The sequence below is a fragment of the Triturus cristatus genome, chromosome 11 (genome assembly GCF_964204655.1).
Source record: "Triturus cristatus chromosome 11, aTriCri1.1, whole genome shotgun sequence".
NCBI lineage: Eukaryota > Metazoa > Chordata > Amphibia > Caudata > Salamandridae > Triturus > Triturus cristatus.
The window spans coordinates 1141875316-1141898070 of NC_140594.1; the positions used below are offsets into that span (position 1 = coordinate 1141875316).

Below are 22755 nucleotides of genomic sequence, written 5' to 3' on the forward strand. Positions count from 1 at the left end.
CCGTGGAAATCTGCCACTTGGAGTCCTCTCAACTTGCCCTCTGATAAAACATTTTTCTGAGCCGCAGTTACATCCGATGGTTACAAGGTGGCGCTGCATTCAGGTGAGAGCACAAGTATGCACAAAATCTTGGGGACTTTTGCCAGATTTATCGGTGGATCTTGCCTATTATTTTCAGAGGCTAGATATCGCCTAGAAATGCTTTTTAAAATAGGGTTGCTGGGGTTATAATGTCTGGTCGGGGCTCAGCCCTTTCATTGCCTGCCCCCAGCAAAATATTTATTATCAGCACATGTGAGTGGTGAGTGCTTTATGGAAAATAGCATATATTGGGACAATGAATGTAGCAGATGAGGCGATCGAGATGTCTACCTACGTGTTTGTTTATTTTTTTATATAACGGCTGATTATTCTGATATTTCAGTTTTGTGACATGTTGCATTAAAATATATCCTGCTTGGAGAATATATAAATATTTGCACTGCGTTGGCCGGGAATCGAACCCGGGTCAACTGCTTGGAAGGCAGCTATGCTCACCACTATACCACCAACGCCTTCTGATGTGTGTCCTCTAGCTTCCAGATGTTACAACGCCGAGTGCAGTGGCAATCTTGCACCGGTTCCAATGGTGCATTTGGTGTGGATACCAACATGAAAAGCAGTAGAAATTGTCTTGCAGAGGGTAAAGAACTGGGGATTGAAACCAAGGACAAAGCTGTGCAGAAGAGAAGAAATGGAAAGCAGCAGTACAAATAGTGGAAATGAGCATATGGGCAGCATCGGAAGCAAAGCAGCGAAGAGAAAGGGAGTAAATTCCATGAAATGCATAGGAGATTGATAAAAGCATAACAAAAAGGGAAGAATGAAATTCAAAGCATGCCCCGAAAAACGTGTGAAGGTCCCACCTGTCATTTATGCTTCTAATTGGGTATCTTTACTTTCAAAGTATAGGGTTGATCCTTTGACGATCACTCTCTTGATTTACAGCAGAGACAGATAGTTGAGAAGTCTTTTCTCACATAGCTAGCACAAGCCTGCGCTTTTCCTTGCTGGCAGGGTGGAAATGACAGATTAGTCCTAGGAAGAAAAATCAAGCATTATTAGCAGAGGATGGTTTCGATCCATCGACCTCTGGGTTATGGGCCCAGCACGCTTCCGCTGCGCCACTCTGCTCCCTTGTGAAAGTGCTCTCTTTATGCAGAGGAGGAGCTTTCAGCGGAGTGGCAAGGGATTGGTGGGGCTCTCTCCTCATTTGCCTAAGCACATCGCAAGGTATGCTGGGTACAGAAAATCTTCATCTTCCCCACTCACAGTCAGTCATAACTGAAAGTGCAGATCCTCTTAGGAATTAACCGTTTCAGGCCTTTACCAAGACAGCAGCTCTCTGTCCCTGTCCTTTCTCTGTGATCCTAGCACTAGCATACTCAGGATTTGGCTTTACCTGGGAGCCAGAGATCTACCCGGTGAGGGCTTGCCCGGTGTGAGGCTTTTGAGCGTTTGGGAGCGTTCGGGACGTGAGAGGACGCTGGACAGGAAACTATGCCAATTTGAAGTATCCAACCTTCCTGCTGCAGCGAGAGGCTCGTTCTGTGGAAATCTGCCACTTGGAGTCCTCTCAACTTGCCCTCTGATAAAACATTTTTCTGAGCCGCAGTTACATCCGATGGTTACAAGGTGGCGCTGCATTCAGGTGAGAGCACAAGTATGCACAAAATCTTGGGGACTTTTGCCAGATTTATCGGTGGATCTTGCCTATTATTTTCAGAGGCTAGATATCGCCTAGAAATGCTTTTTAAAATAGGGTTGCTGGGGTTATAATGTCTGGTCGGGGCTCAGCCCTTTCATTGCCTGCCCCCAGCAAAATATTTATTATCAGCACATGTGAGTGGTGAGTGCTTTATGGAAAATAGCATATATTGGGACAATGAATGTAGCAGATGAGGCGATCGAGATGTCTACCTACGTGTTTGTTTATTTTTTTATATAACGGCTGATTATTCTGTTTCTGATATTTCAGTTTTGTGACATGTTGCATTAAAATATATCCTGCTTGGAGAATATATAAATATTTGCACTGCGTTGCCCGGGAATCGAACCCGGGTCAACTGCTTGGAAGGCAGCTATGCTCACCACTATACCACCAACGCCCTCTGATGTGTGTCCTCTAGGTTCCAGATGTTACAACGCCGAGTGCAGTGGCAATCTTGCACCGGTTCCAATGGTGCATTTGGTGTGGATACCAACATGAAAAGCAGTAGAAATTGTCTTGCAGAGGGTAAAGAACTGGGGATTGAAACCAAGGACAAAGCTGTGCAGAAGAGAAGAAATGGAAAGCAGCAGTACAAATAGTGGAAATGAGCATATGGGCAGCAGCGGAAGCAAAGCAGCGAAGAGAAAGGGAGTAAATTCCATGAAATGCATAGGAGATTGATAAAAGCAGAACAAAAAGGGAAGAATGAAATTCAAAGCATGCCCCGAAAAACGTGTGAAGGTCCCACCTGTCATTTATGCTTCTAATTGGGTATCTTTACTTTCAAAGTATAGGGTTGATCCTTTGACGATCACTCTCTTGATTTACAGCAGAGACAGATAGTTGAGAAGTCTTTTCTCACATAGCTAGCACAAGCCTGCACTTTTCCTTGCTGGCAGGGTGGAAATGACAGATTAGTCCTAGGAAGAAAAATCAAGCAATATTAGCAGAGGATGGTTTCGATCCATCGACCTCTGGGTTATGGGCCCAGCACGCTTCCGCTGCGCCACTCTGCTGCCTTGTGAAAGTGCTCTCTTTATGCAGAGGAGGAGCTTTCAGCGGAGTGGCAAGGGATTGGTGGGGCTCTCTCCTCATTTGCCTAAGCACATCGCAAGGTATGCTGGGTACAGAAAATCTTCATCTTCCCCACTCACAGTCAGTCATAACTGAAAGTGCAGACCCTCTTAGGAATTAGCCGTTTCAGGCCTTTACCAAGACAGCAGCTCTCTGTCCCTGTCCTTTCTCTGTGATCCTAGCACTAGCATACTCAGGATTTGGCTTTACCTGGGAGCCAGAGATCTACCCGGTGAGGGCTTGCCCAGTGTGAGGCGTTTGAGCGTTTGGGAGCGTTCGGGACGTGAGAGGACGCTGGACAGGAAACTATGCCAATTTAAAGTATCCAACCTTCCTGCTGCAGTGAGAGGCTCTTTCCGTGGAAATCTGCCACTTGGAGTCCTCTCAACTTGCCCTCTGATAAAACATTTTTCTGAGCCGCAGTTACATCCGATAGTTACAAGGTGGCGCTGCATTCAGGTGAGAGCACAAGTATGCACAAAATCTTGGGGACTTTTGCCAGATTTATCGGTGGATCTTGCCTATTATTTTCAGAGGCTAGATATCGCCTAGAAATGCTTTTTAAAATAGGGTTGCTGGGGTTATAATGTCTGGTCGGGGCTCAGCCCTTTCATTGCCTGCCCCCAGCAAAATATTTATTATCAGTACATGTGAGTGGTGAGTGCTTTATGGAAAATAGCATATATTGGGACAATGAATGTAGCAGATGAGGCGATCGAGATGTCTACCTACGTGTTTGTTTATTTTTTTATATAACGGCTGATTATTCTGATATTTCAGTTTTGTGACATGTTGCATTAAAATATATCCTGCTTGGAGAATATATAAATATTTGCACTGCGTTGGCCGGGAATCGAACCCGGGTCAACTGCTTGGAAGGCAGCTATGCTCACCACTATACCACCAACGCCTTCTGATGTGTGTCCTCTAGCTTCCAGGTGTTACAACGCCGAGTGCAGTGGCAATCTTGCACCGGTTCCAATGGTGCATTTGGTGTGGATACCAACATGAAAAGCAGTAGAAATTGTCTTGCAGAGGGTAAAGAACTGGGGATTGAAACCAAGGACAAAGCTGTGCAGAAGAGAAGAAATGGAAAGCAGCAGTACAAATAGTGGAAATGAGCATATGGGCAGCATCGGAAGCAAAGCAGCGAAGAGAAAGGGAGTAAATTCCATGAAATGCATAGGAGATTGATAAAAGCAGAACAAAAAGGGAAGAATGAAATTCAAAGCATGCCCCGAAAAACGTGTGAAGGTCCCACCTGTCATTTATGCTTCTAATTGGGTATCTTTACTTTCAAAGTATAGGGTTGATCCTTTGACGATCACTCTCTTGATTTACAGCAGAGACAGATAGTTGAGAAGTCTTTTCTCACATAGCTAGCACAAGCCTGCGCTTTTCCTTGCTGGCAGGGTGGAAATGACAGATTAGTCCTAGGAAGAAAAATCAAGCAATATTAGCAGAGGATGGTTTCGATCCATCGACCTCTGGGTTATGGGCCCAGCACGCTTCCGCTGCACCACTCTGCTCCCTTGTGAAAGTGCTCTCTTTATGCAGAGGAGGAGCTTTCAGCGGAGTGGCAAGGGATTGGTGGGGCTCTCTCCTCATTTGCCTAAGCACATCGCAAGGTATGCTGGGTACAGAAAATCTTCATCTTCCCCACTCACAGTCAGTCATAACTGAAAGTGCAGATCCTCTTAGGAATTAGCCGTTTCAGGCCTTTACCAAGACAGCAGCTCTCTGTCCCTGTCCTTTCTCTGTGATCCTAGCACTAGCATACTCAGGATTTGGCTTTACCTGGGAGCCATAGATCTACCCGGTGAGGGCTTGCCTGGTGTGAGGCTTTTGAGTGTTTGGGAGCGTTCGGGACGTGAGAGGACGCTGGACAGGAAACTATGCCAATTTGAAGTATCCAACCTTCCTGCTGCAGTGAGAGGCTCTTTCCGTGGAAATCTGCCACTTGGAGTCCTCTCAACTTGCCCTCTGATAAAACATTTTTCTGAGCCGCAGTTACATCCGATGGTTACAAGGTGGCGCTGCATTCAGGTGAGAGCACAAGTATGCACAAAATCTTGGGGACTTTTGCCAGATTTATCGGTGGATCTTGCCTATTATTTTCAGAGGCTAGATATCGCCTAGAAATGCTTTTTAAAATAGGGTTGCTGGGGTTATAATGTCTGGTCGGGGCTCAGCCCTTTCATTGCCTGCCCCCAGCAAAATATTTATTATCAGCACATGTGAGTGGTGAGTGCTTTATGGAAAATAGCATATATTGGGACAATGAATGTAGCAGATGAGGCGATCGAGATGTCTACCTACGTGTTTGTTTATTTTTTTATATAACGGCTGATTAGGGGAACAACCTTTACAACGCAACTTTTACAACGCACTACCTTTACAACGCATTTTTTACAACGCATAATCCATTACAACGCATGACATTACAACGCATGACACTACAACGCATTTTTAAAAACTACCTTTACAACGCATTCCATTACAACGCATACTACCATTACAACGCATACCATTACAACGCATAATATTACACTACACTATCCAACACTTACCCTACTGTTGCACCCCCTGGAGTTAGAATAGTAATTTTTACCCCTATACTATCCAACACTTACCCTACTGTTGCACCCCCTGGAGTTAGAATAGTAATTTTTACCCCTATACTATCCAACACTTACCCTACTGTTGCACCCCCTGGAGTTAGAATAGTAATTTTTACCCCTATACTATCCAACACTTACCCTACTGTTGCACCCCCTGGAGTTAGAATAGTAATTTTTACCCCTATACTATCCAACACTTATTCTACTGTTGCACCCCCTGGAGTTAGAATAGTAATTTTTACCCCTATACTATCCAACACTTACCCTACTGTTGCACCCTCTGGAGTTAGAATAGTAATTTTTACCCCTATACTATCCAACACTTACCCTACTGTTGCACCCCCTGGAGTTAGAATAGTAATTTTTACCCCTATACTATCCAACACTTACCCTACTGATGCACCCCCTGGAGTTAGAATAGTAATTTTTACCCCTATACTATCCAACACTTACCCCACTGTTGCACCCCCTGGAGTTAGAATAGTAATTTTTACCCCTATACTATCCAACACTTACCCTACTGTTGCACCCCCTGGAGTTAGAATAGTAATTTTTACCCCTATACTATCCAACATTTACCCTACTGTTGCACCCCCTGGAGTTAGAAAAGTAACTTTTACCCCTATACTATCTAATACTTACCTTAAATGCAAATTAATATTATGCGTTGTAATGGTATGCGTTGTAAAGGTAGTATGCGTTGTAATGGAAATGCGTTGTAAAGGTAGTTTTTAAAAATGCGTTGTAGTGTCATGCGTTGTAATGTCATGCGTTGTAATGGATTATGCGTTGTAAAAAATGCGTTGTAAGTGCATGCGTTGTAAAAGTGTGCGTTGTAACGTCATACATCCGGCTGATTATTCTGTTTCTGATATTTCAGTTTTGTGACATGTTGCATTAAAATATATCCTGCTTGGAGAATATATAAATATTTGCACTGCGTTGGCCGGGAATCGAACCCGGGTCAACTGCTTGGAAGGCAGCTATGCTCACCACTATACCACCAACGCCCTCTGATGTGTGTCCTCTAGGTTCCAGATGTTACAACGCCGAGTGCAGTGGCAATCTTGCACGGGTTCCAATGGTGCATTTGGTGTGGATACCAACATGAAAAGCAGTAGAAATTGTCTTGCAGAGGGTAAAGAACTGGGGATTGAAACCAAGGACAAAGCTGTGCAGAAGAGAAGAAATGGAAAGCAGCAGTACAAATAGTGGAAATGAGCATATGGGCAGCATCGGAAGCAAAGCAGCGAAGAGAAAGGGAGTAAATTCCATGAAATGCATAGGAGATTGATAAAAGCAGAACAAAAAGGGAAGAATGAAATTCAAAGCATGCCCCGAAAAACGTGTGAAGGTCCCACCTGTCATTTATGCTTCTAATTGGGTATCTTTACTTTCAAAGTATAGGGTTAATCCTTTGACGATCACTCTCTTGATTTACAGCAGAGACAGATAGTTGAGAAGTCTTTTCTCACATAGCTAGCACAAGCCTGCACTTTTCCTTGCTGGCAGGGTGGAAATGACAGATTAGTCCTAGGAAGAAAAATCAAGCAATATTAGCAGAGGATGGTTTCGATCCATCGACCTCTGGGTTATGGGCCCAGCACGCTTCCGCTGCGCCACTCTGCTCCCTTGTGAAAGTGCTCTCTTTATGCAGAGGAGGAGCTTTCAGCGGAGTGGCAAGGGATTGGTGGGGCTCTCTCCTCATTTGCCTAAGCACATCGCAAGGTATGCTGGGTACAGAAAATCTTCATCTTCCCCACTCACAGTCAGTCATAACTGAAAGTGCAGACCCTCTTAGGAATTAGCCGTTTCAGGCCTTTACCAAGACAGCAGCTCTCTGTCCCTGTCCTTTCTCTGTGATCCTAGCACTAGCATACTCAGGATTTGGCTTTACCTGGGAGCCAGAGATCTACCCGGTGAGGGCTTGCCCAGTGTGAGGCGTTTGAGCGTTTGGGAGCGTTCGGGACGTGAGAGGACGCTGGACAGGAAACTATGCCAATTTAAAGTATCCAACCTTCCTGCTGCAGTGAGAGGCTCTTTCCGTGGAAATCTGCCACTTGGAGTCCTCTCAACTTGCCCTCTGATAAAACATTTTTCTGAGCCGCAGTTACATCCGATGGTTACAAGGTGGCGCTGCATTCAGGTGAGAGCACAAGTATGCACAAAATCTTGGGGACTTTTGCCAGATTTATCGGTGGATCTTGCCTATTATTTTCAGAGGCTAGATATCGCCTAGAAATGCTTTTTAAAATAGGTTTGCTGGGGTTATAATGTCTGGTCGGGGCTCAGCCCTTTCATTGCCTGCCCCCAGCAAAATATTTATTATCAGCACATGTGAGTGGTGAGTGCTTTATGGAAAATAGCATATATTGGGACAATGAATGTAGCAGATGAGGCGATCGAGATGTCTACCTACGTGTTTGTTTATTTTTTTATATAACGGCTGATTATTCTGATATTTCAGTTTTGTGACATGTTGCATTAAAATATATCCTGCTTGGAGAATATATAAATATGTGCACTGCGTTGGCCGGGAATCGAACCCGGGTCAACTGCTTGGAAGGCAGCTATGCTCACCACTATACCACCAACGCCTTCTGATGTGTGTCCTCTAGCTTCCAGATGTTACAACGCCGAGTGCAGTGGCAATCTTGCACCGGTTCCAATGGTGCATTTGGTGTGGATACCAACATGAAAAGCAGTAGAAATTGTCTTGCAGAGGGTAAAGAACTGGGGATTGAAACCAAGGACAAAGCTGTGCAGAAGAGAAGAAATGGAAAGCAGCAGTACAAATAGTGGAAATGAGCATATGGGCAGCATCGGAAGCAAAGCAGCGAAGAGAAAGGGAGTAAATTCCATGAAATGCATAGGAGATTGATAAAAGCAGAACAAAAAGGGAAGAATGAAATTCAAAGCATGCCCCGAAAAACGTGTGAAGGTCCCACCTGTCATTTATGCTTCTAATTGGGTATCTTTACTTTCAAAGTATAGGGTTGATCCTTTGACGATCACTCTCTTGATTTACAGCAGAGACAGATAGTTGAGAAGTCTTTTCTCACATAGCTAGCACAAGCCTGCGCTTTTCCTTGCTGGCAGGGTGGAAATGACAGATTAGTCCTAGGAAGAAAAATCAAGCAATATTAGCAGAGGATGGTTTCGATCCATCGACCTCTGGGTTATGGGCCCAGCACGCTTCCGCTGCGCCACTCTGCTCCCTTGTGAAAGTGCTCTCTTTATGCAGAGGAGGAGCTTTCAGCGGAGTGGCAAGGGATTGGTGGGGCTCTCTCCTCATTTGCCTAAGCACATCGCAAGGTATGCTGGGTACAGAAAATCTTCATCTTCCCCACTCACAGTCAGTCATAACTGAAAGTGCAGATCCTCTTAGGAATTAACCGTTTCAGGCCTTTACCAAGACAGCAGCTCTCTGTCCCTGTCCTTTCTCTGTGATCCTAGCACTAGCATACTCAGGATTTGGCTTTACCTGGGAGCCAGAGATCTACCCGGTGAGGGCTTGCCCGGTGTGAGGCTTTTGAGCGTTTGGGAGCGTTCGGGACGTGAGAGGACGCTGGACAGGAAACTATGCCAATTTGAAGTATCCAACCTTCCTGCTGCAGCGAGAGGCTCTTTCCGTGGAAATCTGCCACTTGGAGTCCTCTCAACTTGCCCTCTGATAAAACATTTTTCTGAGCCGCAGTTACATCCGATGGTTACAAGGTGGCGCTGCATTCAGGTGAGAGCACAAGTATGCACAAAATCTTGGGGACTTTTGCCAGATTTATCGGTGGATCTTGCCTATTATTTTCAGAGGCTAGATATCGCCTAGAAATGCTTTTTAAAATAGGGTTGCTGGGGTTATAATGTCTGGTCGGGGCTCAGCCCTTTCATTGCCTGCCCCCAGCAAAATATTTATTATCAGCACATGTGAGTGGTGAGTGCTTTATGGAAAATAGCATATATTGGGACAAGAAATGTAGCAGATGAGGCGATCGAGATGTCTACCTACGTGTTTGTTTATTTTTTTATATAACGGCTGATTATTCTGATATTTCAGTTTTGTGACATGTTGCATTAAAATATATCCTGCTTGGAGAATATATAAATATTTGCACTGCGTTGGCCGGGAATCGAACCCGGGTCAACTGCTTGGAAGGCAGCTATGCTCACCACTATACCACCAACGCCCTCTGATGTGTGTCCTCTAGGTTCCAGATGTTACAACGCCGAGTGCAGTGGCAATCTTGCACCGGTTCCAATGGTGCATTTGGTGTGGATACCAACATGAAAAGCAGTAGAAATTGTCTTGCAGAGGGTAAAGAACTGGGGATTGAAACCAAGGACAAAGCTGTGCAGAAGAGAAGAAATGGAAAGCAGCAGTACAAATAGTGGAAATGAGCATATGGGCAGCATCGGAAGCAAAGCAGCGAAGAGAAAGGGAGTAAATTCCATGAAATGCATAGGAGATTGATAAAAGCAGAACAAAAAGGGAAGAATGAAATTCAAAGCATGCCCCGAAAAACGTGTGAAGGTCCCACCTGTCATTTATGCTTCTAATTGGGTATCTTTACTTTCAAAGTATAGGGTTAATCCTTTGACGATCACTCTCTTGATTTACAGCAGAGACAGATAGTTGAGAAGTCTTTTCTCACATAGCTAGCACAAGCCTGCACTTTTCCTTGCTGGCAGGGTGGAAATGACAGATTAGTCCTAGGAAGAAAAATCAAGCAATATTAGCAGAGGATGGTTTCGATCCATCGACCTCTGGGTTATGGGCCCAGCACGCTTCCGCTGCGCCACTCTGCTCCCTTGTGAAAGTGCTCTCTTTATGCAGAGGAGGAGCTTTCAGCGGAGTGGCAAGGGATTGGTGGGGCTCTCTCCTCATTTGCCTAAGCACATCGCAAGGTATGCTGGGTACAGAAAATCTTCATCTTCCCCACTCACAGTCAGTCATAACTGAAAGTGCAGACCCTCTTAGGAATTAGCCGTTTCAGGCCTTTACCAAGACAGCAGCTCTCTGTCCCTGTCCTTTCTCTGTGATCCTAGCACTAGCATACTCAGGATTTGGCTTTACCTGGGAGCCAGAGATCTACCCGGTGAGGGCTTGCCCAGTGTGAGGCGTTTGAGCGTTTGGGAGCGTTCGGGACGTGAGAGGACGCTGGACAGGAAACTATGCCAATTTAAAGTATCCAACCTTCCTGCTGCAGTGAGAGGCTCTTTCCGTGGAAATCTGCCACTTGGAGTCCTCTCAACTTGCCCTCTGATAAAACATTTTTCTGAGCCGCAGTTACATCCGATGGTTACAAGGTGGCGCTGCATTCAGGTGAGAGCACAAGTATGCACAAAATCTTGGGGACTTTTGACAGATTTATCGGTGGATCTTGCCTAATATTTTCAGAGGCTAGATATCGCCTAGAAATGCTTTTTAAAATAGGGATGCTGGGGTTATAATGTCTGGTCGGGGCTCAGCCCTTTCATTGCCTGCCCCCAGCAAAATATTTATTATCAGCACATGTGAGTGGTGAGTGCTTTATGGAAAATAGCATATATTGGGACAATGAATGTAGCAGATGAGGCGATCGAGATGTCTACCTACGTGTTTGTTTATTTTTTTATATAACGGCTGATTATTCTGATATTTCAGTTTTGTGACATGTTGCATTAAAATATATCCTGCTTGGAGAATATATAAATATTTGCACTGCGTTGGCCGGGAATCGAACTCGGGTCAACTGCTTGGAAGGCAGCTATGCTCACCACTATACCACCAACGCCCTCTGATGTGTGTCCTCTAGGTTCCAGATGTTACAACGCCGAGTGCAGTGGCAATCTTTCACCGGTTCCAATGGTGCATTTGGTGTGGATACCAACATGAAAAGCAGTAGAAATTGTCTTGCAGAGGGTAAAGAACTGGGGATTGAAACCAAGGACAAAGCTGTGCAGAAGAGAAGAAATGGAAAGCAGCAGTACAAATAGTGGAAATGAGCATATGGGCAGCATCGGAAGCAAAGCAGCGAAGAGAAAGGGAGTAAATTCCATGAAATGCATAGGAGATTGATAAAAGCAGAACAAAAAGGGAAGAATGAAATTCAAAGCATGCCCCGAAAAACGTGTGAAGGTCCCACCTGTCATTTATGCTTCTAATTGGGTATCTTTACTTTCAAAGTATAGGGTTGATCCTTTGACGATCACTCTCTTGATTTACAGCAGAGACAGATAGTTGAGAAGTCTTTTCTCACATAGCTAGCACAAGCCTGCGCTTTTCCTTGCTGGCAGGGTGGAAATGACAGATTAGTCCTAGGAAGAAAAATCAAGCAATATTAGCAGAGGATGGTTTCGATCCATCGACCTCTGGGTTATGGGCCCAGCACGCTTCCGCTGCGCCACTCTGCTCCCTTGTGAAAGTGCTCTCTTTATGCAGAGGAGGAGCTTTCAGCGGAGTGGCAAGGGATTGGTGGGGCTCTCTCCTCATTTGCCTAAGCACATCGCAAGGTATGCTGGGTACAGAAAATCTTCATCTTCCCCACTCACAGTCAGTCATAACTGAAAGTGCAGACCCTCTTAGGAATTAGCCGTTTCAGGCCTTTACCAAGACAGCAGCTCTCTGTCCCTGTCCTTTCTCTGTGATCCTAGCACTAGCATACTCAGGATTTGGCTTTACCTGGGAGCCAGAGATCTACCCGGTGAGGGCGAGGCTTTTGAGTGTTTGGGAGCGTTCGGGACGTGAGAGGACGCTGGACAGGAAACTATGCCAATTTGAAGTATCCAACCTTCCTGCTGCAGCGAGAGGCTCTTTCCGTGGAAATCTGCCACTTGGAGTCCTCTCAACTTGCCCTCTGATAAAACATTTTTCTGAGCCGCAGTTACATCCGATGGTTACAAGGTGGCGCTGCATTCAGGTGAGAGCACAAGTATGCACAAAATCTTGGGGACTTTTGCCAGATTTATCGGTGGATCTTGCCTATTATTTTCAGAGGCTAGATATCGCCTAGAAATGCTTTTTAAAATAGGGTTGCTGGGGTTATAATGTCTGGTCGGGGCTCAGCCCTTTCATTGCCTGCCCCCAGCAAAATATTTATTATCAGCACATGTGAGTGGTGAGTGCTTTATGGAAAATAGCATATATTGGGACAATGAATGTAGCAGATGAGGCGATCGAGATGTCTACCTACGTGTTTGTTTATTTTTTTATATAACGGCTGATTATTCTGATATTTCAGTTTTGTGACATGTTGCATTAAAATATATCCTGCTTGGAGAATATATAAATATTTGCACTGCGTTGGCCGGGAATCGAACCCGGGTCAATTGCTTGGAAGGCAGCTATGCTCACCACTATACCACCAACGCCTTCTGATGTGTGTCCTCTAGGTTCCAGATGTTACAACGCCGAGTGCAGTGGCAATCTTGCACCGGTTCCAATGGTGCATTTGGTGTGGATACCAACATGAAAAGCAGTAGAAATTGTCTTGCAGAGGGTAAAGAACTGGGGATTGAAACCAAGGACAAAGCTGTGCAGAAGAGAAGAAATGGAAAGCAGCAGTACAAATAGTGGAAATGAGCATATGGGCAGCATCGGAAGCAAAGCAGCGAAGAGAAAGGGAGTAAATTCCATGAAATGCATAGGAGATTGATAAAAGCAGAACAAAAAGGGAAGAATGAAATTCAAAGCATGCCCCGAAAAACGTGTGAAGGTCCCACCTGTCATTTATGCTTCTAATTGGGTATCTTTACTTTCAAAGTATAGGGTTGATCCTTTGACGATCACTCTCTTGATTTACAGCAGAGACAGATAGTTGAGAAGTCTTTTCTCACATAGCTAGCACAAGCCTGCGCTTTTCCTTGCTGGCAGGGTGGAAATGACAGATTAGTCCTAGGAAGAAAAATCAAGCAATATTAGCAGAGGATGGTTTCGATCCATCGACCTCTGGGTTATGGGCCCAGCACGCTTCCGCTGCACCACTCTGCTCCCTTGTGAAAGTGCTCTCTTTATGCAGAGGAGGAGCTTTCAGCGGAGTGGCAAGGGATTGGTGGGGCTCTCTCCTCATTTGCCTAAGCACATCGCAAGGTATGCTGGGTACAGAAAATCTTCATCTTCCCCACTCACAGTCAGTCATAACTGAAAGTGCAGATCCTCTTAGGAATTAGCCGTTTCAGGCCTTTACCAAGACAGCAGCTCTCTGTCCCTGTCCTTTCTCTGTGATCCTAGCACTAGCATACTCAGGATTTGGCTTTACCTGGGAGCCAGAGATCTACCCGGTGAGGGCTTGCCTGGTGTGAGGCTTTTGAGTGTTTGGGAGCGTTCGGGACGTGAGAGGACGCTGGACAGGAAACTATGCCAATTTGAAGTATCCAACCTTCCTGCTGCAGTGAGAGGCTCTTTCCGTGGAAATCTGCCACTTGGAGTCCTCTCAACTTGCCCTCTGATAAAACATTTTTCTGAGCCGCAGTTACATCCGATGGTTACAAGGTGGCGCTGCATTCAGGTGAGAGCACAAGTATGCACAAAATCTTGGGGACTTTTGCCAGATTTATCGGTGGATCTTGCCTATTATTTTCAGAGGCTAGATATCGCCTAGAAATGCTTTTTAAAATAGGGTTGCTGGGGTTATAATGTCTGGTCGGGGCTCAGCCCTTTCATTGCCTGCCCCCAGCAAAATATTTATTATCAGCACATGTGAGTGGTGAGTGCTTTATGGAAAATAGCATATATTGGGACAATGAATGTAGCAGATGAGGCGATCGAGATGTCTACCTACGTGTTTGTTTATTTTTTTATATAACGGCTGATTAGGGGAACAACCTTTACAACGCAACTTTTACAACGCACTACCTTTACAACGCATTTTTTACAACGCATAATCCATTACAACGCATGACATTACAACGCATGACACTACAACGCATTTTTAAAAACTAACTTTACAACGCATTCCATTACAACGCATACTACCATTACAACGCATACCATTACAACGCATAATATTACACTACACTATCCAACACTTACCCTACTGTTGCACCCCCTGGAGTTAGAATAGTAATTTTTACCCCTATACTATCCAACACTTACCCTACTGTTGCACCCCCTGGAGTTAGAATAGTAATTTTTACCCCTATACTATCCAACACTTACCCTACTGTTGCACCCCCTGGAGTTAGAATAGTAATTTTTACCCCTATACTATCCAACACTTACCCTACTGTTGCACCCCCTGGAGTTAGAATAGTAATTTTTACCCCTATACTATCCAACACTTATTCTACTGTTGCACCCCCTGGAGTTAGAATAGTAATTTTTACCCCTATACTATCCAACACTTACCCTACTGTTGCACCCTCTGGAGTTAGAATAGTAATTTTTACCCCTATACTATCCAACACTTACCCTACTGTTGCACCCCCTGGAGTTAGAATAGTAATTTTTACCCCTATACTATCCAACACTTACCCTACTGATGCACCCCCTGGAGTTAGAATAGTAATTTTTACCCCTATACTATCCAACACTTACCCCACTGTTGCACCCCCTGGAGTTAGAATAGTAATTTTTACCCCTATACTATCCAACACTTACCCTACTGTTGCACCCCCTGGAGTTAGAATAGTAATTTTTACCCCTATACTATCCAACATTTACCCTACTGTTGCACCCCCTGGAGTTAGAAAAGTAACTTTTACCCCTATACTATCTAATACTTACCTTAAATGCGATTTAATATTATGCGTTGTAATGGTATGCGTTGTAAAGGTAGTATGCGTTGTAATGGAAATGCGTTGTAAAGGTAGTTTTTAAAAATGCGTTGTAGTGTCATGCGTTGTAATGTCATGCGTTGTAATGGATTATGCGTTGTAAAAAATGCGTTGTAAGTGCATGCGTTGTAAAAGTGTGCGTTGTAACGTCATACATCCGGCTGATTATTCTGTTTCTGATATTTCAGTTTTGTGACATGTTGCATTAAAATATATCCTGCTTGGAGAATATATAAATATTTGCACTGCGTTGGCCGGGAATCGAACCCGGGTCAACTGCTTGGAAGGCAGCTATGCTCACCACTATACCACCAACGCCCTCTGATGTGTGTCCTCTAGGTTCCAGATGTTACAACGCCGAGTGCAGTGGCAATCTTGCACCGGTTCCAATGGTGCATTTGGTGTGGATACCAACATGAAAAGCAGTAGAAATTGTCTTGCAGAGGGTAAAGAACTGGGGATTGAAACCAAGGACAAAGCTGTGCAGAAGAGAAGAAATGGAAAGCAGCAGTACAAATAGTGGAAATGAGCATATGGGCAGCATCGGAAGCAAAGCAGCGAAGAGAAAGGGAGTAAATTCCATGAAATGCATAGGAGATTGATAAAAGCAGAACAAAAAGGGAAGAATGAAATTCAAAGCATGCCCCGAAAAACGTGTGAAGGTCCCACCTGTCATTTATGCTTCTAATTGGGTATCTTTACTTTCAAAGTATAGGGTTAATCCTTTGACGATCACTCTCTTGATTTACAGCAGAGACAGATAGTTGAGAAGTCTTTTCTCACATAGCTAGCACAAGCCTGCACTTTTCCTTGCTGGCAGGGTGGAAATGACAGATTAGTCCTAGGAAGAAAAATCAAGCAATATTAGCAGAGGATGGTTTCGATCCATCGACCTCTGGGTTATGGGCCCAGCACGCTTCCGCTGCGCCACTCTGCTCCCTTGTGAAAGTGCTCTCTTTATGCAGAGGAGGAGCTTTCAGCGGAGTGGCAAGGGATTGGTGGGGCTCTCTCCTCATTTGCCTAAGCACATCGCAAGGTATGCTGGGAACAGAAAATCTTCATCTTCCCCACTCACAGTCAGTCATAACTGAAAGTGCAGACCCTCTTAGGAATTAGCCGTTTCAGGCCTTTACCAAGACAGCAGCTCTCTGTCCCTGTCCTTTCTCTGTGATCCTAGCACTAGCATACTCAGGATTTGGCTTTACCTGGGAGCCAGAGATCTACCCGGTGAGGGCTTGCCCAGTGTGAGGCGTTTGAGCGTTTGGGAGCGTTCGGGACGTGAGAGGACGCTGGACAGGAAACTATGCCAATTTAAAGTATCCAACCTTCCTGCTGCAGTGAGAGGCTCTTTCCGTGGAAATCTGCCACTTGGAGTCCTCTCAACTTGCCCTCTGATAAAACATTTTTCTGAGCCGCAGTTACATCCGATGGTTACAAGGTGGCGCTGCATTCAGGTGAGAGCACAAGTATGCACAAAATCTTGGGGACTTTTGCCAGATTTATCGGTGGATCTTGCCTATTATTTTCAGAGGCTAGATATCGCCTAGAAATGCTTTTTAAAATAGGGTTGCTGGGGTTATAATGTCTGGTCGGGGCTCAGCCCTTTCATTGCCTGCCCCCAGCAAAATATTTATTATCAGCACATGTGAGTGGTGAGTGCTTTATGGAAAATAGCATATATTGGGACAATGAATGTAGCAGATGAGGCGATCGAGATGTCTACCTACGTGTTTGTTTATTTTTTTATATAACGGCTGATTATTCTGATATTTCAGTTTTGTGACATGTTGCATTAAAATATATCCTGCTTGGAGAATATATAAATATTTGCACTGCGTTGGCCGGGAATCGAACCCGGGTCAACTGCTTGGAAGGCAGCTATGCTCACCACTATACCACCAACGCCTTCTGATGTGTGTCCTCTAGCTTCCAGATGTTACAACGCCGAGTGCAGTGGCAATCTTGCACCGGTTCCAATGGTGCATTTGGTGTGGATACCAACATGAAAAGCAGTAGAAATTGTCTTGCAGAGGGTAAAGAACTGGGGATTGAAACCAAGGACAAAGCTGTGCAGAAGAGAAGAAATGGAAAGCAGCAGTACAAATAGTGGAAATGAGCATATGGGCAGCATCGGAAGCAAAGCAGCGAAGAGAAAGGGAGTAAATTCCATGAAATGCATAGGAGATTGATAAAAGCAGAACAAAAAGGGAAGAATGAAATTCAAAGCATGCCCCGAAAAACGTGTGAAGGTCCCACCTGTCATTTATGCTTCTAATTGGGTATCTTTACTTTCAAAGTATAGGGTTGATCCTTTGACGATCACTCTCTTGATTTACAGCAGAGACAGATAGTTGAGAAGTCTTTTCTCACATAGCTAGCACAAGCCTGCGCTTTTCCTTGCTGGCAGGGTGGAAATGACAGATTAGTCCTAGGAAGAAAAATCAAGCAATATTAGCAGAGGATGGTTTCGATCCATCGACCTCTGGGTTATGGGCCCAGCACGCTTCCGCTGCGCCACTCTGCTCCCTTGTGAAAGTGCTCTCTTTATGCAGAGGAGGAGCTTTCAGCGGAGTGGCAAGGGATTGGTGGGGCTCTCTCCTCATTTGCCTAAGCACATCGCAAGGTATGCTGGGTACAGAAAATCTTCATCTTCCCCACTCACAGTCAGTCATAACTGAAAGTGCAGATCCTCTTAGGAATTAACCGTTTCAGGCCTTTACCAAGACAGCAGCTCTCTGTCCCTGTCCTTTCTCTGTGATCCTAGCACTAGCATACTCAGGATTTGGCTTTACCTGGGAGCCAGAGATCTACCCGGTGAGGGCGAGGCTTTTGAGCGTTTGGGAGCGTTCGGGACGTGAGAGGACGCTGGACAGGAAACTATGCCAATTTGAAGTATCCAACCTTCCTGCTGCAGCGAGAGGCTCTTTCTGTGGAAATCTGCCACTTGGAGTCCTCTCAACTTGCCCTCTGATAAAACATTTTTCTGAGCCGCAGTTACATCCGATGGTTACAAGGTGGCGCTGCATTCAGGTGAGAGCACAAGTATGCACAAAATCTTGGGGACTTTTGCCAGATTTATCGGTGGATCTTGCCTATTATTTTCAGAGGCTAGATATCGCCTAGAAATGCTTTTTAAAATAGGGTTGCTGGGGTTATAATGTCTGGTCGGGGCTCAGCCCTTTCATTGCCTGCCCCCAGCAAAATATTTATTATCAGCACATGTGAGTGGTGAGTGCTTTATGGAAAATAGCATATATTGGGACAATGAATGTAGCAGATGAGGCGATCGAGATGTCTACCTACGTGTTTGTTTATTTTTTTATATAACGGCTGATTATTCTGTTTCTGATATTTCAGTTTTGTGACATGTTGCATTAAAATATATCCTGCTTGGAGAATATATAAATATTTGCACTGCGTTGGCCGGGAATCGAACCCGGGTCAACTGCTTGGAAGGCAGCTATGCTCACCACTATACCACCAACGCCCTCTGATGTGTGTCCTCTAGGTTCCAGATGTTACAACGCCGAGTGCAGTGGCAATCTTGCACCGGTTCCAATGGTGCATTTGGTGTGGATACCAACATGAAAAGCAGTAGAAATTGTCTTGCAGAGGGTAAAGAACTGGGGATTGAAACCAAGGACAAAGCTGTGCAGAAGAGAAGAAATGGAAAGCAGCAGTACAAATAGTGGAAATGAGCATATGGGCAGCAGCGGAAGCAAAGCAGCGAAGAGAAAGGGAGTAAATTCCATGAAATGCATAGGAGATTGATAAAAGCAGAACAAAAAGGGAAGAATGAAATTCAAAGCATGCCCCGAAAAACGTGTGAAGGTCCCACCTGTCATTTATGCTTCTAATTGGGTATCTTTACTTTCAAAGTATAGGGTTAATCCTTTGACGATCACTCTCTTGATTTACAGCAGAGACAGATAGTTGAGAAGTCTTTTCTCACATAGCTAGCACAAGCCTGCACTTTTCCTTGCTGGCAGGGTGGAAATGACAGATTAGTCCTAGGAAGAAAAATCAAGCAATATTAGCAGAGGATGGTTTCGATCCATCGACCTCTGGGTTATGGGCCCAGCACGCTTCCGCTGCGCTACTCTGCTGCCTTGTGAAAGTGCTCTCTTTATGCAGAGGAGGAGCTTTCAGCGGAGTGGCAAGGGATTGGTGGGGCTCTCTCCTCATTTGCCTAAGCACATCGCAAGGTATGCTGGGTACAGAAAATCTTCATCTTCCCCACTCACAGTCAGTCATAACTGAAAGTGCAGACCCTCTTAGGAATTAGCCGTTTCAGGCCTTTACCAAGACAGCAGCTCTCTGTCCCTGTCCTTTCTCTGTGATCCTAGCACTAGCATACTCAGGATTTGGCTTTACCTGGGAGCCAGAGATCTACCCGGTGAGGGCTTGCCCAGTGTGAGGCGTTTGGGAGCGTTTGGGAGCGTTCGGGACGTGAGAGGACGCTGGACAGGAAACTATGCCAATTTAAAGTATCCAACCTTCCTGCTGCAGTGAGAGGCTCTTTCCGTGGAAATCTGCCACTTGGAGTCCTCTCAACTTGCCCTCTGATAAAACATTTTTCTGAGCCGCAGTTACATCCGATAGTTACAAGGTGGCGCTGCATTCAGGTGAGAGCACAAGTATGCACAAAATCTTGGGGACTTTTGCCAGATTTATCGGTGGATCTTGCCTATTATTTTCAGAGGCTAGATATCGCCTAGAAATGCTTTTTAAAATAGGGTTGCTGGGGTTATAATGTCTGGTCGGGGCTCAGCCCTTTCATTGCCTGCCCCCAGCAAAATATTTATTATCAGTACATGTGAGTGGTGAGTGCTTTATGGAAAATAGCATATATTGGGACAATGAATGTAGCAGATGAGGCGATCGAGATGTCTACCTACGTGTTTGTTTATTTTTTTATATAACGGCTGATTATTCTGATATTTCAGTTTTGTCACATGTTGCATTAAAATATATCCTGCTTGGAGAATATATAAATATTTGCACTGCGTTGGCCGGGAATCGAACCCGGGTCAACTGCTTGGAAGGCAGCTATGCTCACCACTATACCACCAACGCCTTCTGATGTGTGTCCTCTAGCTTCCAGGTGTTACAACGCCGAGTGCAGTGGCAATCTTGCACCGGTTCCAATGGTGCATTTGGTGTGGATACCAACATGAAAAGCAGTAGAAATTGTCTTGCAGAGGGTAAAGAACTGGGGATTGAAACCAAGGACAAAGCTGTGCAGAAGAGAAGAAATGGAAAGCAGCAGTACAAATAGTGGAAATGAGCATATGGGCAGCATCGGAAGCAAAGCAGCGAAGAGAAAGGGAGTAAATTCCATGAAATGCATAGGAGATTGATAAAAGCAGAACAAAAAGGGAAGAATGAAATTCAAAGCATGCCCCGAAAAACGTGTGAAGGTCCCACCTGTCATTTATGCTTCTAATTGGGTATCTTTACTTTCAAAGTATAGGGTTGATCCTTTGACGATCACTCTCTTGATTTACAGCAGAGACAGATAGTTGAGAAGTCTTTTCTCACATAGCTAGCACAAGCCTGCGCTTTTCCTTGCTGGCAGGGTGGAAATGACAGATTAGTCCTAGGAAGAAAAATCAAGCAATATTAGCAGAGGATGGTTTCGATCCATCGACCTCTGGGTTATGGGCCCAGCACGCTTCCGCTGCGCCACTCTGCTCCCTTGTGAAAGTGCTCTCTTTATGCAGAGGAGGAGCTTTCAGCGGAGTGGCAAGGGATTGGTGGGGCTCTCTCCTCATTTGCCTAAGCACATCGCAAGGTATGCTGGGTACAGAAAATCTTCATCTTCCCCACTCACAGTCAGTCATAACTGAAAGTGCAGACCCTCTTAGGAATTAGCCGTTTCAGGCCTTTACCAAGACAGCAGCTCTCTGTCCCTGTCCTTTCTCTGTGATCCTAGCACTAGCATACTCAGGATTTGGCTTTACCTGGGAGCCAGAGATCTACCCGGTGAGGGCGAGGCTTTTGAGCGTTTGGGAGCATTCGGGACGTGAGAGGACGCTGGACAGGAAACTATGCCAATTTGAAGTATCCAACCTTCCTGCTGCAGCGAGAGGCTCTTTCCGTGGAAATCTGCCACTTGGAGTCCTCTCAACTTGCCCTCTGATAAAACATTTTTCTGAGCCGCAGTTACATCCGATGGTTACAAGGTGGCGCTGCATTCAGGTGAGAGCACAAGTATGCACAAAATCTTGGGGACTTTTGCCAGATTTATCGGTGGATCTTGCCTATTATTTTCAGAGGCTAGATATCGCCTAGAAATGCTTTTTAAAATAGGGTTGCTGGGGTTATAATGTCTGGTCGGGGCTCAGCCCTTTCATTGCCTGCCCCCAGCAAAATATTTATTATCAGCACATGTGAGTGGTGAGTGCTTTATGGAAAATAGCATATATTGGGACAATGAATGTAGCAGATGAGGCGATCGAGATGTCTACCTACGTGTTTGTTTATTTTTTTATATAACGGCTGATTATTCTGATATTTCAGTTTTGTGACATGTTGCATTAAAATATATCCTGCTTGGAGAATATATAAATATTTGCACTGCGTTGGCCGGGAATCGAACCCGGGTCAACTGCTTGGAAGGCAGCTATGCTCACCACTATACCACCAACGCCTTCTGATGTGTGTCCTCTAGCTTCCAGATGTTACAACGCCGAGTGCAGTGGCAATCTTGCACCGGTTCCAATGCTGCATTTGGTGTGGATACCAACATGAAAAGCAGTAGAAATTGTCTTGCAGAGGGTAAAGAACTGGGGATTGAAACCAAGGACAAAGCTGTGCAGAAGAGAAGAAATGGAAAGCAGCAGTACAAATAGTGGAAATGAGCATATGGGCAGCATCGGAAGCAAAGCAGCGAAGAGAAAGGTAGTAAATTCCATGAAATGCATAGGAGATTGATAAAAGCAGAACAAAAAGGGAAGAATGAAATTCAAAGCATGCCCCGAAAAACGTGTGAAGGTCCCACCTGTCATTTATGCTTCTAATTGGGTATCTTTACTTTCAAAGTATAGGGTTGATCCTTTGACGATCACTCTCTTGATTTACAGCAGAGACAGATAGTTGAGAAGTCTTTTCTCACATAGCTAGCACAAGCCTGCGCTTTTCCTTGCTGGCAGGGTGGAAATGACAGATTAGTCCTAGGAAGAAAAATCAAGCAATATTAGCAGAGGATGGTTTCGATCCATCGACCTCTGGGTATGGGCCCAGCACGCTTCCGCTGCGCCACTCTGCTCCCTTGTGAAAGTGCTCTCTTTATGCAGAGGAGGAGCTTTCAGCGGAGTGGCAAGGGATTGGTGGGGCTCTCTCCTCATTTGCCTAAGCACATCGCAAGGTATGCTGGGTACAGAAAATCTTCATCTTCCCCACTCACAGTCAGTCATAACTGAAAGTGCAGATCCTCTTAGGAATTAACCGTTTCAGGCCTTTACCAAGACAGCAGCTCTCTGTCCCTGTCCTTTCTCTGTGATCCTAGCACTAGCATACTCAGGATTTGGCTTTACCTGGGAGCCAGAGATCTACCCG

General features: G+C 45.1%; 11 non-coding genes across 11 annotated transcripts; all 11 read right to left on the reverse strand.

Moving 5' to 3' along the window:
- Nucleotides 1–482: 482 nt before the first annotated feature.
- Nucleotides 483–554, reverse strand: TRNAG-UCC (transfer RNA glycine (anticodon UCC)). The gene has a single exon. It is a non-coding gene; the product is annotated as a tRNA-Gly (tRNA).
- Nucleotides 555–2075: 1521 nt separating this feature from the next.
- On the reverse strand, nt 2076–2147 carry TRNAG-UCC (transfer RNA glycine (anticodon UCC)). Its single transcript has one exon. It is a non-coding gene; the product is annotated as a tRNA-Gly (tRNA).
- Nucleotides 2148–3662: 1515 nt separating this feature from the next.
- Nucleotides 3663–3734, reverse strand: TRNAG-UCC (transfer RNA glycine (anticodon UCC)). Its single transcript has one exon. It is a non-coding gene; the product is annotated as a tRNA-Gly (tRNA).
- Nucleotides 3735–6383: 2649 nt separating this feature from the next.
- On the reverse strand, nt 6384–6455 carry TRNAG-UCC (transfer RNA glycine (anticodon UCC)). The gene has a single exon. It is a non-coding gene; the product is annotated as a tRNA-Gly (tRNA).
- Nucleotides 6456–7970: 1515 nt separating this feature from the next.
- TRNAG-UCC (transfer RNA glycine (anticodon UCC)) lies at nt 7971–8042 on the reverse strand. The gene has a single exon. It is a non-coding gene; the product is annotated as a tRNA-Gly (tRNA).
- A 1515-nt stretch (nt 8043–9557) lies between these two features.
- On the reverse strand, nt 9558–9629 carry TRNAG-UCC (transfer RNA glycine (anticodon UCC)). Its single transcript has one exon. It is a non-coding gene; the product is annotated as a tRNA-Gly (tRNA).
- A 5812-nt stretch (nt 9630–15441) lies between these two features.
- Nucleotides 15442–15513, reverse strand: TRNAG-UCC (transfer RNA glycine (anticodon UCC)). Its single transcript has one exon. It is a non-coding gene; the product is annotated as a tRNA-Gly (tRNA).
- A 1515-nt stretch (nt 15514–17028) lies between these two features.
- Nucleotides 17029–17100, reverse strand: TRNAG-UCC (transfer RNA glycine (anticodon UCC)). The gene has a single exon. It is a non-coding gene; the product is annotated as a tRNA-Gly (tRNA).
- A 1510-nt stretch (nt 17101–18610) lies between these two features.
- TRNAG-UCC (transfer RNA glycine (anticodon UCC)) lies at nt 18611–18682 on the reverse strand. The gene has a single exon. It is a non-coding gene; the product is annotated as a tRNA-Gly (tRNA).
- Nucleotides 18683–20199: 1517 nt separating this feature from the next.
- On the reverse strand, nt 20200–20271 carry TRNAG-UCC (transfer RNA glycine (anticodon UCC)). The gene has a single exon. It is a non-coding gene; the product is annotated as a tRNA-Gly (tRNA).
- A 1504-nt stretch (nt 20272–21775) lies between these two features.
- Nucleotides 21776–21847, reverse strand: TRNAG-UCC (transfer RNA glycine (anticodon UCC)). Its single transcript has one exon. It is a non-coding gene; the product is annotated as a tRNA-Gly (tRNA).
- Nucleotides 21848–22755: the final 908 nt, after the last annotated feature.